The 16,907-nt window shown below is 40.7% G+C and overlaps 1 protein-coding gene across 6 annotated transcripts in view; it reads left to right on the plus strand.

Moving 5' to 3' along the window:
- The window catches only part of LOC140716771 (rho GTPase-activating protein 32-like), a 518,900-nt gene that overhangs the window by 12,305 nt on the left and 489,688 nt on the right, over positions 1-16,907 (plus strand). Inside the window, exon 3 of one of the 6 annotated variants that reach the window (XM_073029619.1) lies at positions 12,980-13,059. The exons of the other annotated variants lie outside the window; for them this stretch is intronic. The gene's annotated coding sequence lies outside the window, so the exon portion shown is untranslated. The remainder of the gene's footprint in view (positions 1-12,979; positions 13,060-16,907) is intronic. 6 annotated transcript variants of the gene reach the window in all.

Raw genomic sequence — 16,907 nt, forward strand, 5'->3', positions numbered from 1 at the left:
CTTTCATTGTTGCTGACAGAAAATTCTGGAACACTTTATCTATTTATTCAAAAGGACAGCTCTCCACTATCTTTGTCAAGGACAGTTTGGAAAAATGTGATGTTACATTTGCCTGTACGATCTTATGAATAATTCAAAATAAGCTTTAGTTTGTCTGCAGTTTTCCAGCTCTGCTTCCCTGTTTCTCAGTTTGGAGGTGCAATTCAGGTGCTGCTTGGCACAGCAAAACTAACACTTGAATCAACATTTGTGTTTGGTGTTGAGGTGTCAGTTGAAATCACATGGCATGCACAGGGTGGCTTTGTTCTGTATGCAAGTATATTTTAAAGTGTGGGTCTTTTGGTTTTCACTGCTTACCGCACTTTTTTTTGGTTGCTGCCTTTTTATAATTGAATTGTTTATATTTAAGTGATAACACTTTGCCAAGATGTTTATATTTTAGCCCATTACTTGTTCTATTATTTTTGATAGTGACTGTTGAATTTAAGGGAGTAATCTCTGCTGTAACTTAAGTAAAGGCTTCAGATATTGTTCCATACCATAATTGGAGGTAGAAATTGATAAACTTTGAATCAAGATTTAATGCAATATATTTTCCCTCTAATTTCAGTCTCTGTGCAAGAAGTATGCACAATCAGACTCTTGATTTTTAAAACCTTATTTAAAGTTTCTGTTTGATCAAACTGATGTTGGGGATGGATGGGATGGGGTGTCTAGAGGAAAGGTATGCGTGTGAAGGGATTGTTTCAGTATGTGTCCTTAATTTTTTTTTGTAATTTATTTTTTTAATTGAAGTTCATAATCAAACAAACATTTCCATAAGATGTATTTCAGACATTGTACATATATATCACAAATCTCCACTTAATTTTCTAATGTATTGCTAACAGTTTTCTCTGGGAACTGGTGATAGGGCTGAGGATGGGGCAGTTGGTATACAGGTCGATGCAGTGTATAGTGGGACTGAGGAAGGACAGGCAGATGATAGGGCAAAATTGCAGTCAGTGGGATGAAGTAAAGTGTAACATGGGAAAATTGAAAAACATTGATGAATACAGGACTGAAGGAGTTGTATTTGAATGCAAGCAGTGTACGGAATTAAGTAGATGACCTTGTAGTGCAGTTAGAGGGCATCCCCGAGTTGTGGATGAAGAAAGATCCTAGTTGTGAGCTTAACATCCAAGGATGTGCCTTGTATTGAAAGGACAGGCAGGTAGACAGAGGGGGTGGGGTGTCTCTGGTAAAAAAAAATGAAATCAAATCCTTAGAAGGGGGTGACATAGTATCAGAAGATCTAAAATCCTTGAGCGTAGAGTTAAGAAACTGTAAGGGTTATAAGATCCTGATGGGAATTGTATACGTGCTCCTGATCAGTGGCCAGGATGTGGGATATAAATGTCATTGGAAAATTGAAAAGGCATGTAATAAGGGAAATGTTATGATAGTTGTGTGGGTGGGGGGGGGGGCAGCGGTTCAGTATGTAGATAGATAGGGCAAATCAGATTTGTGCTGGATCCAAGGAGAGAGAATATGTAGAATGCCTATGAGATGGCTTTTTAGAGCAGATTGATCCCACTAGAGGGAAAGGCAATTCTGGATTGAGTGTTATGTAATCACCCAGATTTGATTAGAGAGCTTAAGTTAAAGGAGCCCTTAGTGATCATAATATGGTAGAATTCATTCAGTTTGAGAAGGAGAAGCTAAAGTCAAATGTATCAGTATTACAGTGGAGTAAAGGGAATTTCCGAGGCATGAGAAAGGAGCAGGCCAAAGTTGATTGGAAGGGGACACTAGCAGGGATGATGGCAGAAGAGCAATAGCTGAAATTTCGGGGAACAGTTTGTAAGATGCAGGATAGATGCATTCCAAAGATGAAATTTTCTAAAGAAAGGATGAGGAAATTGCGGGTGACAAGGGACATCAAAGACAGCATAAAAGCAAGAGAGAGGCTATGTAATATAGCAAAAATTAGTGGGAAATTAAAGGATTGGAAAACTTTAAAAACCACCAGGAAGCAATTAAAATTCCATAATTAGTGAAAAGATGAAATATGAAGGTAAGCTGGCCAAAAATATCAGAAGATGCCAAAAGATTTTGCAGATATATAAGAGTAAAAGGTGAAAATGGATATTGAACTGCTGGAAAATAATGCTGGAGAGGTAGTAATGGAAGACAAATAAGTGACGGATGAACTTAAGTATTTTGTGTCAGACATTAGCAGTATGCTATAAATTTGGGAGTGTCGGGACAGAAGAGAGTGTAGTTGCTAAGGAGAAGGTGCTTGGGAAGCTGAAAGGTCTGACAACAGATAAGTCTCCTGGACCTGATGGACTAAACCCCAGGGTTCAAAGGTCCATTTTATTGTCAAAGAATGCATGTACAATGCAACTCTTGATATTTGTCTTCTCCAGATAGCCACGAAAAACAAATACTGTACATCAACCCCCTCCCCAGCACAGAAAAAAGAAAAAGAAACAAAACTCGGAAAACCCAAAGTCCCCCACCCTTCCCTGTAGGAAAAAAAATAGCGACTATAACAACAGATCTCCATCCCCTCCCCTGCAGAAATAGTGATAATAACATTCCCTGACTCCCTCACTTGCAGGAAAAAAACCGTGACAATGATCCCCTCACTTGCAAAAATGAACACTGACAGTAGCATCAAAACTCCTGATGATTCTCCCCCCAACACACACGCAAACAACTAACAGATCATCCACCACCAATCAGTCACAAGAAATAAAATGCCAAAAAACTGAAGGAGTCCAATATAAAGTAAATCCAATTACATAAATCTCAGAATATCAAACTGACTCAGAACTTGCACCTCATCTGAATGCCCCGTTGGCCTCCATTGGGCGCGATCGATGGTTGCCTCTGCAATCACCTCGGGAGTGATCACCGACTTCCTCTGCATTCGTCTCAATGCTTCAGTATTTCTCGCTGATTCAAGATGGAGTCGTTCATGACCCCACATCATGTTCCTGGTCTTTACCAGATCGTGTTCTTGGTCCTTTTTGGGCCTTTGTTCTCCATGAGGCAGCTCTCCAGACACAGTAGAATGCTAGATCATTTGAGTTCCAAACTGCACATCACAGGCTCCAACGGTTTCCTTAACACAAACAATGCTGAAAGAACAAGCATGTTTAGAGAAAGTGGAGTACTTAAAGAAATTTGCTATCTGGAAGATGTCACCCAAGCAATCGTTTGCTGGTGCCATCTTGACAGTATGCAAGGTGTGGCCTCACAAGCACATTATACAGCTTAAGGAGAATGTCTCTTGAACTCCACTGAATGCATTACATAGCCTATTAGCCTTCTCAATTGCCTCTGTTCATTGTCTAGATGTTGATAGTGATGAGTCTACCAGGGCTCTCAAATCCTTTTCATACAGTGCACTTTCAAGACTCCGTTGTATATTTTTATCTAATATTTCTACTTCCTATATGTAATACTTTACATTTACTTTAAATTTCATCTGCCATTTGTCTGCCCAAATCTGGATTTTGTTTAGATCTAACTGTACTGATCCTGCTGCCTGAATGTTTTCAGCCCGTCCCCCTAATTTGTGTCATCTGCAAATTTTAGTTTATTTGTGATGTGCTTATGTAAATCATTAATGTAAATTGAAAACAGCAGCGACCCCTGAACTGATCCCTGTGGAATCGCTCTTTAACATCTTCTATGTGTGAAAACTATCCTCTCACCACTACTCATTTTCTGTTTTTGAGCCAATTCTGCACCCATTCGCACAGCTTATCCTGAATCACTGCCTCTTGAAATTTGATTATTAACCTATTGTGGGGGTACCTTGTCAAAAGCCTTCTGAAAGTCCAAGTAAATGATATCACTGTATTGTTATCATAAATTTTAGTTGCCTCTTCATAGAACTCCAGCATATTAGTAAAACATGATTTCCCCTTTCTGAACCCATGCTGGCTTTCTGCTAACATGCCTGTTCTTATCAGCTGCTTTTCCATCTCATTCTTTATTGTTGTTTCCATTATCTTGCCTGCAATACACATTAAGCTTACTGGTAAATAGTTACCAGGCTCAGTGCGTCACCCTAATATACTGCAACAACATTAGCCCATTTCTAGTCCTTGGTGATTTTGGCAGTCTTCAATGACTTTTGAAGGATACATGTTAGGGGTTTGTAAATATCACAGACCTCCTTAAGTACCCTTGGATATATGTTGTCTGGCTCTGGAGATTTATTAACTTTCAGCTGAAGCAGGACCTCACTTTGAGATTTCTTAGTTGCTTTAAACAAGCTTATTTCTCTCTACACTTACTGGCATATTGCTAACATCCTTGCAGGTGAATACTTTAGCAAAGTATGAGTTAAGAGTATCTGCTATGTCCTTCTCAGCATCATTTAATACCCCAATGTAGCGGTGTGCTACATGCAGCGCTGCAGTAAACGACACGTAGTCGATGAGCTGCAGTTGCAAAAGAGATTTATTCAAACATCGCGGCCTCGCTTTAAAGCCTTCCTGATCCCACCCTCCCTGGGCGGGAATACCATATTCACAGTCTCGTCCCACGCGCGGGCTTTTCCCCTTGCTGGTGAAGCAGACTTGGTGCCTTTTTTGGGACCGGCCTCAATGCCGGCGCGCGCCACTTTGTGAGCTGGTTCGAGTGCGCTGGGAAGTGGGTCGCCACACCACTATTATTCCTAACACTTAACTTCATTCTTGATTTTTCTTTTACTATGAAAGTATTGAAAAAATCTCTTGGGGTTAATCTTAGCATTATCAGCAATATTCTTCTCAACCTGCCTTTTGGCAATCCAAATTTCCCTCTTGATTATAGCTGTCATATTTTAATATGGCCTACAGAGTTTAGGTTTAGGATTAGAGAGGGTCCTGTGGGGCTCCTCTGCCCTGCCTCCCACCTCAAGAGTTACAATGGTTGTTGTCAGATCGTTTGGTGTTCAAAGTAGTTAGACGTTTCCAAATCTGGGGTTGATGCCCCCGGGCTCTTACCCTGCACTTCCTTCTCATGGTCACCCAAGTCTCTTACTTTCTGGACTGGAGTCTCAACCCGTGGCTCTATTGGGGTGCACACTATCTCCCGAAAGGTCATCTGGAGCAGATCTACCAATTCTGTACAGCACTGCAGGTCAGCTATCTCCTCCTCAAGTTTAGCAACCTTGTTCCCGCGGTGCTGGATTAGCGGACATTTCTCACATATGAACTCGAGGTGAGCAAGTTTCCGTGAATCCGAACGGAAGGCATAACTGACATTGCAAAGACTATTATTATACTTTTGTGGGGGGCGGGGGAAGGGTGAGCTACTGAAGATTAAGTGATTGTATTTAAATTCTTAAAAGTAAGCTATTATACTACTATTCCTACTTTGCTTCTGATGTACCAGATAGCGACTAACGTGTGCTTGGACCTTCCCTGAACTTTCTAAATTTGCATTCCCTGATCAATTCGCTTTCTCCATCAGTAAACTATACCACAGAGTGACTCTTGGTCCTGCCTTATGAGGCCTACAGCAACTTCACCACCATCTAATTATCGGCTTGCTTTTTTGTCTAAAACAACTAAGCCCCTCTTTTACCACTAGCGAACTGCTTATGCAAAGGTGAAAAAATCGACCACCCAAAACAAGCGATAGGCCAGGAAAAAAATTATTTTGCAGCCTCTGTAAGAAGACCAAACACAAGTTGTATAGCAGCCATCTCCAAAGTTTAAAACAGAACAAAAGAACACGACAGACTAAACTTTTCTCACACTCTCCCAAGCAGCATGCATAGTAGGGCTGGAGTCTGTTGCACATGAGGCTTCTTAACAAGGTAAGAGCCCATGGTATTACAGGGAAGATTGTAGTAGTATGGATAGAAGATTAGCTGGCAGGAACCAAAGAATGAGAATAAAGAAGTTCCAGCAACACACACAAAATGCTGGTGGAATGCAGTAGGTCAGGCAGCATCTATAGGGAGAAGCGCTGTCAACGTTTCAGGCCGAGACATAAAGAGGTTCCATTCTGGTTGACTACTGGTGACAAGTGGTGTTCCACAGGATCAGTATTGTGATTTAGATGACAGAACTGATGGCTTTGTGGCCAAGTTTGCAGATGATATGAAGATAGGTGGAAAATACAAAGGCAGGTAGTGCTGAGGAAGCAATGAGTCTACAGAAGGACTTGGATGGATTGGGAGAATGGGCAAAGAAGTGGCAGGTGGAATATAGTATAGGGAAGTTCAATGTAAATTTATTATCGAATTATGTGTATGTCTCCATATGCAACCCTGAGATTCATTTTCTTGCGGGCATACTCAATAAATCCATAGAATAATAATCATGACAGAATCAATGAAAGACCACATCAACCATGCTGAATATTTCCTCAATGGGGAGAAAATTCAAAAACCATAGATGCAAAGGGACTGGGAGTCCTGTGCAGGATTCTGTAAAGGTTAACTTGCAGGTTGAGTTGGTGGTAAGGAAGGCAAATACAATGTTAATATTCACTTCAAGAGGACTAGAATATAAGAGCAGGGATGTGATGCTAAGTCATTGGTCAGACCACAACTTGCATATTGTGAACAAAAGACATGCTGGCATTGGGAAGGGTCCAGAGGAGGTTCACGAGAATGATTCCAGGAATGAAAGGGTTATCGTATGAGCATTTGATGGCTTTGGGCCTGTGTTTGAATTTAGATGAATGGGGTGTGGGGGTCTCATTGAAACCTGTCATATATTGAAAGGCCTAGACAGAGTGGATGTGGAGAGGATGTTTCCTATAGTGCAGGGATTCCCAACCCTTTTCATGCCATGGAGCCCTACCATTAACCGAGGGGTCTGTGGATCCCTGGTTGGGAGCCCCTGCTATAGTGGGTGAGTTTGGGACCAGAGGCTACAACCTCAGGATGTCCGTTTGTAACAGTTGAAAAGGAATTTCTTCAGCCAAAGGGTGGTACGTTTGTGGAGTTCATTGTCACAGACAGCTGTTGAGGCCAAGTCATTGTGTATATTTAAAGTGGAGGATGGTTGGTAGGCTCTTGATTAGTCAGGGTGTCAAAGGTTATGGGGAGAAGGCAGGAGAATGGTGTTGAGAGGGTTAATAAATCAGCCATGATGGAATGGTGGAGCAGACTTGATGAGCCGAGTAGCCTAAGTCTGCTCCTACGTTTTGGTCTTTAGTGAGCTGATGTTTTGATCAGGGTTTTCCAGTTAATTTGTTTGAGACAAGTTAGCAATCCAGATTGGGGTTGTCAGTGAAATTAATGTGCAGGCAAATGTCTTGATTCACAAGCTGTTCAGTTCAAACTATGAAAAAGTTAAAAAAAACATTTGCATGAGGTTGTTTCACTCAAAAGGACATCCAATGTGGTTTAATGTTTTCTAAAAAGCCTTTTTGTATTCCACAGATTGGTGATTATTTGCTTCCTGACTCTTCGAGGTGGCCAGGCACATTCATTACATCTGCCACATTATGATCTTTATGCAGAGTGTGCATGGTTCTCTGCAATTTGAGATTCTGGCTTAATTTCTGTAAAGTCTTTTTAACTTTGCATTGTTCCTTTTGAACAAATGAATTTCCCTGCTTCCGATGAGGGGTCTTGGACCTAAAACCATGACTCTTTTTCTGTTCCCACAGACGTGACCTGATATGCTGAGTTTTTCCAGCATCTTTTTTTGTTTCTCCCCCCCCCCACATTTCTAGCACTTGCAGTTTTTAAAATTCTAAACAAATACTGAGTATTTCTTTTTGTGTATATTTTTGAGAACTTAGAGGAAAAATTGATCAGAAAATCCCAACTCTACCTGTGGGAGTGAAAAAAGGTGTAGTATTTAACCAGACTTATCAGATTGATCCACAGTGTAGGAACTTGACGTTGTTAGACTAGTTGAAACTCACCTGGGCGAAACAAGTTTGACAAATTTGGGAGAAGAATCCCAAAAGACGCGGAGTGGATGCAGCACAAATTGTGTAGCCATTTAGAATGAGAATAATATTAAGGGAAGAATTACGGTGGCAACATTGAAGACTGAAGCTGATGGATAGGATATGTTGCAGAGGGATTTTAAGGTTGATGAAAATGTAAAAGTTGAATCATAGGGTGAATTAACAGAAGCTAGTGATTATAAAGGGTGTATAGGATTTTGTGCAGTATAAGGATCAAAGCAGCAGAGATGCAGCAGCTTGAAGATCCACACTGAATGATTCGGGAGCCACTTCTACCCCTCTGTCATGAGATTTCTGCATGGTTCATGAACACTACCTCATTATTCCTTGATTTTTTTTGCACTATTTATTTTGAACTTTATAGTAATTTTATGTCTTTGCACTGCTGCGAAACAACAAATTTCACGTCATAAAGACAGTGATAATAAACCTGAATTTGATTGATGTAGACCTTTATGTGGATCTGCTCTATGAAGACCAATAAATGTTTAGATAAATTGTGCACCGATTATTGCAGGTAAACATGTTTTAGAATTTTTGAGAAGTGGGCATACATTAAAAGTGCAAATATGGTGAAAGTGGCTTTGAATTGAGCAGGATGTTGAAGTCACGGGGCAGCAAGCAGCTGAACATGATGAAACAACTGGCACTCAGTATTTCTTGTTGAGACTTGAGCTGATTGCCTTGGATTTGTAATTTTTGAATTTGAGAAACCTTGGACTCTTTGATTCAATCCGTTCAAAATTGAGGCTAGTGTGAAAGTGTAAATTTTGGAACTGAATGTGGTAGCTGTTTCAACTCAAGGATTAGCAGGGGTGAAAGTTTGAATCTCAGGATATTGCCAGACTTGGACATTTTTTTATATTTTTCTCATTAAAATCATCTTTACAGTCATTGTGCTGCAGTTGTTAAGACTAGAGATTTCAAGTTCATGATAAAAACATGTTTACACTGTGACTAATGCAGTGGTTTTGTTTTGTCTCTTATGATTGAGGAACTTTTGTTTGAGCTCAGCATGTAATGCCTCGTGGAACTTAGATTTGGGATTATGGGATGTAACTCACTTTAGCTTGACAGGGTTGCTGGGAGAAGATGTCAAAGAAACTTGTAAACATTGTGGTGTGTAAGGATGAAATTGGAAGATCAGTTGGCGATAAAAGTTTGTTTAGGAGGAGGCTTTGACATCTGTTTTGATGCTTAGATTAAAAATATTGAGTTCAACCTAAACTGGCTTGTATGATTTATTTTCTTATTCGTGATGAGTGCTTTCAAGGTAAAGTGAGTATTAGTATGAGTATCTTAACCAAGCAGCATAGAATTAAAGTAATTGGTATAAGGATCAGTCATTCAGAGGTGGTAAGAAGATGTAGAGCAAAGTGTGGTAGAACAGACACCATCATACGTAACAGTTATTGAAGGGTTCTGATCTCTAGGAATGAATGCTAATTATTGGTTGGATAGTGTTTTCTCAATCAGTATAGATATGAAGGGTTGAATGGCTTCTTGTGCTTCTGTGATTTGTATTCATTCACACTTGTTTTTGACTGCTGTCAAACTTTTATAGTCCACAATCCGAAGATTTGGAATAACTCGTGATTCAATGCCTAGCTCACTGGATAATGGTACTGTTGCTTACACTCTTTTAAAGCCACTTGGGTTCTTCATTTCCAGTATTGTAGCGGTGTGGGGAGACTGTACGAACTCCGCAACCTGGGCTGCTGCGTCCTGGTTGAGGGAGCTCACCACGTAGTAGTAACGTGTGTCCTCTGAGGCTATCTGCCGAACGTGGAATTGGGCTTCTGCTTGCTGGAACCAGAGGTGAGGTCGCAGCGTCCAGAAGCTTGGCAGTTTCAACGAAACTGCATGAACAGATGCGGCGTCGGTCACCTCCGGTCCAAAAATCGTTTGGACCGTCGGGGTCACCAATTGTAGCGGTGTGCTACACGCAGCGCTAAAATAACGACACGGAGTCGGTAAACTGCAATTAAAGAAGATTTTATTCGAACTTCACAACCTTGCTTTAAAGCCTCCCTCATCCCGCCCTCCCCGGGCGCGGATGCTGTGAAGGGGCACGTACTCACAAACCCCCGCAGGCTTTCCCTTTGTTGGTGAAGCAGACCTGGCCTTTGTGCCGGCACGCTGGCTATTTGTGAGCCGGTTCGAGTGCGCTAGGAAGTGGGTCGCCACAGTATTCCCTTTAAACTGTGCCAGTTCTTCTCTTCCCCCCCTCCCCCCAATAAACACAACAAGATTCTGCAGATGCTGGAAATCTTGAGTAAAACACACAAAATGCTGGAGGAACTCAGCAAGTCAGAGGGATAAGCAGTCAGTGATTTGGGTTTTGGGCCAAGACCTATTATCATAACTGGAATGGAAGGGGCCTGAAGCCAGAATAAAAAGGTGGGGCAGTGAGGAAGGAGTACAAGATTGCAGGTGATGGGTGCTTTTTCCCTCCTCCATGCTTCCTTTAAACAAATCATTTAATTAAAAGTGTGATGATGTATTATAGGGAATAATATTCACGAAACTGGAATATCTACCTATCCAGCACCACCAAAACCACAACAGTGCCAGATTATTAGACTGTTGTTAAAAGTTTGGAAAAGGGTGTATGTGAAATAAACCGTATACATTTCACATTCATAATTAAAACACGACTAAAATTAACTGTGTGGGTCCTTGTGCATTGTCCTATTTTGCCATTTAGTGAAATCCTGATTGATCATGTATTTTGTTCATTTCATTGCCCTATCATGGATTCTTTTCTGCTGTTGGTTCTAAAAGTTTATTGATCATAGACTTGAAATATAATTGTTATCCATATCTTGTAGGAGTAAAATGCACTACTGAATATGAAATGACACTCAAAGCTGCTGTGCAGGTTGACTGTGGTTAAGAAGGCATATGGAGCATTGGCCTTTATCAATCTGGGGGATTGAATATAGGAGCCGAGAGGTAATGTTGCAGCTATATAGGACCCTGGTCAGACCCCACTTGAAGTACTGTACTCAATTCTTGTCACCTCACTACAGGAAGGACGTGGAAGCCATAGAAAGGGTGCAGAGGAGATTTACAAGGATGTTGCCTGGATTGGGGAGCATGCCTTCTGAGAATAGGTTGAGTGAACTTGGCCTTTTCTCTTTGGAGTGAAGGAGGATGAGAGGTGACCTGATAGAGGTGTATAAGATGATGAGAGGCATTCATCGTGTGGATAGTCAGAGGATTTTTCCCAGGGCTGAAATGGCTAGCACGAGAGGGCATATTTTTAAGGTGCTGGGGAGTAGGTACTGAGGGGATGTCAGGGGTAAGTTTTTTTTATGCAGAATGTTGAGTGTGTGGAATGGGCTGGTGGTGGTGGAGGTGGAAATGATAGGGTCTTTTAAGAGACTCCTGGATGGATACACGGAGCTTAGAAAAATAGAGGGCTATGGATAACCCTATGCAGTTCTAAGGTAAGGACATGTTCGGCTTGTGTGCCGAAGGTTCTGTATTGTGCTTTAGGTTTTCGATGTTTCGATGTTTCAGTGTTTCTATGTTTCTAAGCAGCATCTGTGAGTGAGGAACAGTTTCTATTTCAGCTTAATGAACTTTTGTCAGAACCTGGAACATCAGATATAAACAGGTTTTAAAATGGTGAGAAAGGAAAGAGATAGTAGAAGGGAGGTCTTTGGCGTGGTCAAATAACAAACAAGAATAGTGCACAGAGAAAGAGGATAAAGATTTTATTTAGCAATACAGCATGGAGTAGATTCTTTGAGCCACGCTGCCCCAGCATCCCCTAACAAACCCGATTAACCCTAACCAAATCAGCGGGCAGTTTACAAAAATCGATTAACCTACCCAGTAAGTCTTTGGACTGCGGGAGGAAACTGGAGGACCAAAGGAAACCCCAGCATTCCATGGGGAGGACATATAGAGACTCCTTACAGGTAGGAATTGAACTCTGAAATGACCTGAGCTGAAATAGCATCACACTAGCTGCTACCCTGCTGTGTTTAGAGGAGTTGTGATAAGGAGCTTGGTAATATTACTTGGGCATTTGTAGAATTGTGGAATATTTCCAGTGAAAGATGAAGCGGTTGAAGACCCATTAATGCCTGGAAAGATGGGAAATTAGGTGTTGTCAGGTGGTCAAAAAAAGTGACAGAATTGTTTCCAAATGTGTTCTTTAGGTGAGGGACGTCAGTACTAAGGTTGTTTAGGGGCTGGGCTACCTAAGCTTGACCTTGCATTGTAGCAATCACTGTCTGTCTTGCATCTGTTTCATCATGACTGCTCTGGGCTGTGCTGATCAGCCTGTATCTGGGCCGTGATAGAGGATCTGCTGCGGGCTTGTCTCTGGGTTATCTGAATACGGTTTATAAACATACTGGAACTGCTGCAAGATGTGTGTGTCTGTCGCTTCCACCTGCCTGTAACAGCTGTAGTGGAATGTTAAGGAATGCTGATACATATTCTGTTTCTGAAATTCTATCCATAAGGATGTGTGCACAAATCTGGTGAGAAATATTATTTTAATTTTGAAATTGAGCAAGATTTATGCATATATTCGAATTCCTTTGTGACCTGCATAGGCCCTCTGACTATTCACCTGTGATTACTGTGGTATACATTTAAAAGTAATCATTCTTATCCTAGGTTTTATCAAGATATTCTGTGTCATTTTTTGGCAAGAGTTCCAGTTTATTTACATACTGCATTTAAGTATGAATCTTGCATATTTTTGTTGGGTAAATGAATTGTAAAGGGGAAGACGCGAGTAGATCATTTTTCCATTTTGTTCTCCTTCAGTTGCAGTGACCAGCAGCATGAAGCTTTCTGTTTTGCTCACCTCTGTTTTGAAAGGTTGTGCTTTGCAATCCTGTGGTAATGCTTACCCATTTCCTAGAGCAGCATTGTATGGACTTTTCTGTAATAAATAATTAAAGATAATGCTTTGGTCCTTTTGCTTACTGAGCTTTTAAATTCACAGCCCTGGTTGGATTGGTCCCTGGAGGTTGAAAAATTCTGCTAATGCGCTGCATCACTCATGCAATCTGTCTTTGCCTTTCTGTAGGACTAGTCCTATCAAAGAGCTTTGTGAAACTATAATGCTGAGATTTGTGCAGAAAATGCTGCTGAATTCTTCCCTAGCCAGTAAGTGAAAGAAGTTAATTGCTTACACTTTAAGCTAAAGTCTGACCTGTTTTTTTTGGTGTATGATGGCAGTGTGATGTTAGTTTTCTGCTCGAACTTTACTTTGAAATTTTTATTGAAGTTAAGTGTGACTACATTAGATCCTTAATCATCACTGTTGCAGTTTGTTTACGATAAGAAAAAAGTTGATGAGCAATGCATTTTAATATAGAATATCTGTGTGCATTCATTTGTTGTGCAGGAGTGAAGTTGCTGATGTGCTTTCTCATTAAACCTCAATGAGATTTAATGAGTTTTTTTAATGCTTTTACAAAAAAATCTAACTACTAATCTTTTGTGAATTGTGACGAGATCTATTTCACTTTAAAAAAAAATTGTTTACATATTTAAAGGTTTTACTTGTAACCCTGGGAAATTGCTGGCAGTTGTTTTAGTTCCTGAAAGTTGGATGAATTACAAGTGTCTTGTCATGCCAGTGTACACAGTTTATTCCCCTCGCACCACCTCAGTGATTTTTTGGCTTAAATTTCATCCCTAGATGAGAAATCTGATTCAACTGCCACCATCTTGCAGGAGACTCTAATTGTAAGAATTTCTAAAGGATTAATTTTATAATTGCTGTCTGCAGTATGGCAAATCTGGAGGATTTAAAGGTTCTGCTTATTTTTGTAAGATAAGGATGTAGGATCTGCTGTAGGATACTGGTACTAAACTTCTTATAGGCAACATTTTAACTCATTGCATATATTAACCTGGGTATGAAATTACTCAAATTTGCATATCACTGTGGAGTAAGTTTTTAGTTCTTCTGCCACCTACTTAATTTTCCCTCTCTTTCCTGAATAGGATGATGTTGGTGTTTAGGTTCGTGACATAATATTTAATTTTGACTGGAACAGAGCCTTTTTACAGTCTTTAAGGAATATGGATTTAGATACCAATTAAGAGCTGGAGTCAAGTTCGTTGTTTTTCTATATGGGGAATTATATGTTGAGACATACTTTTTGTTTCCCTACCACTGGCCCTTGGTAAGTGAAGAACCTAGGTAAGTCACAGAATTCCTGAGTTCTGTGATTCCATTTAATGGTCCATCTTGTGCTTGATCTACTGACCGTGTATTCTTCTAGCAGTTTTAAAATCTACTATTGCAGTTGATGAATTGTACTAGGGGTGTTGATGGTGCAACCATTCTGTGAAGCACAACAAGGCCTTCTGGTCTGAAGGCTCCAACTTCACATCAGAGCTGTTATGTGAGGTTCTGGCAGGAAGAGCTGCCTAGGCAAATGATTAATAGAGCTCAGTCATGCACTAAAATGGCTGCTAGTGTAAAGCAGCCAAAGGTTTGGATGGTTATGGTATTTACCAAAGAAGCAGGGAAGAGACTTTAAAAACACAAAATGCTGGCAGAACTCAGCAGGCCAGACAGCATCTATGGGAGGAGGTAGTGACGACGTTTCGGCCTGCTGAGTTCTGCCAGCATTTTGTGTTTTTATTTATTTCCAGCATCTGCAGATTCACTCGTGTGCCAGGGAAGAGACTTTATCTGGTCTCAGAAATAACTTGAGTATATTTTGCGCATGCACAGTTCATGGACCTGTGGAGTAGATCGGCCTTCTCTTTTTGGTTTATCTCAGGTAGTTTTTTTTGTGAGTTTAGAGGTTTGAATCAAAAATTGCTAGCCAACACAGAAATTGAATTACAGGAGATGGTCTTACTGCTACGGGCAGAAGTTCCCACTTGCTTCAAAAAGGCAACAATTATACCAGTGCCAAAGAAGAATACAGTAATGTGGGCTGCCTTAACGACTGTCACCTGGTAGCACTCACATCGACAGTGATGAAATGCTTTGAGAGGTTAGTTATGACTAGACTGAACTCCTGCCTCAGCAAGGACCTGGACCCATTGCAATTTGCTTATCGTCATGATAGGTCAACGACAGACACAATCTCCATGGCTCTTCACACAGCTTTAGACCACCTAGACAACACAAACACCTATGTCAGGATGCTGTTCATCGACTATAGCTCAGTATTTAATACCATCATTCCCATAATCCTGATCGAGAAGTCGCAGAACCTGGGCCTCTGCACCTCCATCTGTAATTGGATCCTCGACTTCCTAACCGGAAGACCACAGTCTGTGTGGATTGGTGATAACATCTCCTCCTCGCTGATGATCAACACTGGTGCACCTCGGGTGTGTGCTTAGCCCACTGCTCTACTCTCTGTATACACATGACTGTGTGGCTAGGCATTGCTCAAATACCATCTACAAATTTGCTGATGATACAACCATTGTTGGTAGAATCTCAGGTGGTGACGAGAGGGCATACAGGAGTGAAATATGCCAACTAGTGGAATGGTGCCACAGCAACAACCTGGCACTCAACGGCAGTAGGATGAAAGAGCTGATTATGGACTTCAGGAAGGGTAAGACAAAGGAACACATACCAATCCTCATAGAGGGATCAGAAGTGGCGAGAGTGAGCAGCTTCAAGTTCCTGGGTGTCAAGATCTTTGAGGATCTAACCTGGTCCCAACATATTGATGTAGTAATAAAAAAGGCAAGATAGTGGCTATACTTTATTAGGAGTTTGAAGCGATTTGGCATGTCAACAAATACACCCAAAAACTTCTATAGTTGTACTGTGGAGAGCATTCTGACAGGCTGCATCACTGTCTGGTATGGAGGGGCTACAGCACAGGACTGAAAGAAGCTGCTGAAGGTTGTAAATCTAGTTAGCTCCATCTTGAGCACTAGCCTACAAAATACCCAGGACATCTTCAGGGAGCGGTGTCTCAGGAGGGTAGCGTCCATTATTAAAGACCTCCAGCACCCAGGGCATGCCCTTTTCTCACTGTTACCATCAGGTAGGAGATATAGAAGCCTGAAGGCACACACTCAGTGATTCAGGAACAGCTTCTTCCCCCCCTGCCATCTGATTCCTAAATGGACACTACCTCACTTTTAAAAAATATACAGTATTTCTGTTTTTGCACGTTTTTCTTAATCTATTCAATATGCATAATTGATTTGTTTATTATTATGCTTTTTATTATATTTTTCTCTCTGCTAGATTATGTATTGCATTGAACTGCTGCTGCTAAGTTAACAAATTTCACACTCATGCTGGTGATAATAAACCTGATTTTGAAGTGTGGAGTGATGCATTATCACATGGAGGGGGATAGCCATACCTTATTTGAGGATATTGTGAGGATTTGCAAACTACAGACCAGCAAGTTTACTCATTTTGAAAATAAATAATATGCAGTGCTTTGGGGAAGCAGGGAAGTAGAGAAATTGAGTCATTCTACTCAGTTGCACAACTATAGTGAGCAAATGACTTCTATTAGCACTCTGGTTTTCTATGGTTCAACAAGCTTGATTAGTACACCTCTGCTAGGATGGATGGGCCAATGATCTGCATTGAACAGCTAATTTAAAAAAAAATTAAACTAATTGAGGTTGATAGGTATTTGTCTTGAGTGAAAATATACCAATGGCTGCACTTGGAAATTGGAAAGGATTAAATATGTTCAAAATGATAAAATGTATTATTGAGCTCATTGAGATTTCAACAAGCAAGAAAAATCTTAAGGAGCACAATGTAGGAAGTCATGAATTATGAATGTCATAGCTTGTTGTGAGCCCAAACTGAGCATGTAGATGAGTGAATAGAAACTAACCCTTCCACATTCCTCTGACACATCTGTACTTGCATGTTAGGTGGGTAATACACAGAAATTTGAATTCTGTCTCCTGTGTAAGTTGTGGTTTATAAGCTAAAAACCATAGACCACATAACTATCATGTGCTAATCTGAGGTTATATGGTTGGTATAGTAC

This window comes from Hemitrygon akajei, chromosome 26 (genome assembly GCF_048418815.1).
Source record: "Hemitrygon akajei chromosome 26, sHemAka1.3, whole genome shotgun sequence".
NCBI lineage: Eukaryota > Metazoa > Chordata > Chondrichthyes > Myliobatiformes > Dasyatidae > Hemitrygon > Hemitrygon akajei.